We start from the raw sequence: 1,650 nt of genomic DNA on the forward strand, positions 1-1,650 counted from the left end.
TTAGATGAGGAAAAGTAGAGGTGATAAACTAGCGCCTTGTGGCACACCCGATGTTGCGCTGCTAAGGGATGGATTATGGTTATTTGCAGAGGCAAACTGCGTACCTCTGTGTTTACTGTGTTTAAGAAGTGTTCAAGCCAGGTAAGCAAGCTATTTGGGATTCCGATAGATGCGAGTTTTTGAAGTAGGTGATTGTGGGAAATGCGGTCGAATGCTTTCGAGTAATCCAAGAAAATGGCATCAATCTGCAAATAAAGGTCCATGAATTGCAGAATGTCATGGGTGAACTTGGCGAGTTGGGTCTCACATGAAAATACTTTTCTGAAGCCGTGCTGGTGCAGGTAACAGAAGTTGATAGATTCCAGGTGAGCCATTATAGGTTGAATGAGATTATATGTTCTAGTAGTTTCGAAGGAATGCAGGTCAGAGAAATTGGGCGATGATTCGCAGCACGGGAGCAGTCACCAGTCTTAAAGATTGGTACGACATGGGCCTTTTTCCAGTCGTCGGGCAAGTTCTCTGTCTTTATGGATTGCGTAAATATTAGGTGTAGTACTTGGCTAGAAATGTTACTGGTGTTAACAAGTATTTTGGCGTTTATGCCATCACACCCAGCTGAGGTATATGCCATCAGGGTTGATCTTGATGTCTGGCATTAATTTTACTGAAATTGTTGGTGTTGGTTCAATGGGAACGTCATTAGTGTTGGAGAAAACTGAGGTGAAGCAGTCGTTAAAAGCTGATGCGCATTTCTCAGAGTTAGCGAGATTACCATCTGAATCTGTTAGTTCAATCTGCCAAGTATGCGTCTTTACTGAAAGTAAGCGCCAGAATTTATTGGGATGTGATTATATAATAGTCAGCCAAAGATAATTTATTTAATCATGACCTTCTTTCATCATCTTCCGAATATATTGGTTAGCGCACAGTTCATATTTTCCCCATGTTTCCGAGTTATTTGTAAGTTTGGCTTTTCTGTAAAGCCTTTTCTTTTTAGTGAGGAGAGCGTTGAGCGGTTTATTAAACCATTGATTGTTAGAGTTGGATTTCACGAGAACTGTTAGTATATATTTAGCTTCCAAGTTGAGCAACACATTCTTATAAAGCTCCCAGTTCCTATCAACAGTTCTTGTTAAGCAAGACTGCTGAAAATAACTGTTGGTATGTAACTGTATGTTGGTGTATAAGAGAACTGTTGGTATGTATAGATTCCAAGTTGAGCAACACATTCTTATAAAGCTCCCAGTTCCTATCAACAGATCTTGTTAAGTACAAGACTGCTGAAAATACTCCCCATATGCGAGCCGATCTCAAAGATAGTGCAATGCCAGGCCGACCAGCGGCAGAGGTGCAGTTGGCCATTAAGGGGCCCGTATTACACAGCTTCGCTGGTCATCCTTCTTCACAGAGTAGAAGGGCACCGAGTTGAGAGTTTTTTTTTTTCAGCACTGCCCCCGATTCTGAGCTTATTGCTTGACAGTAAATTTGACGAGCAACATGCTCCACAAGGTCAAATGGCAACTGCAAACAAGAGCCACAAGGTGCTGAGAAATTAAGCGATCTACTACGGGAAAGAGCCAAGGCAACAGTGAAACAGGAAGGAAAAGCGAAAATTAACTAATTTAACCGCTGTTTCTGAAAATATTTATG

The sequence above is a fragment of the Dermacentor albipictus genome, chromosome 3 (assembly GCF_038994185.2).
Source record: "Dermacentor albipictus isolate Rhodes 1998 colony chromosome 3, USDA_Dalb.pri_finalv2, whole genome shotgun sequence".
NCBI lineage: Eukaryota > Metazoa > Arthropoda > Arachnida > Ixodida > Ixodidae > Dermacentor > Dermacentor albipictus.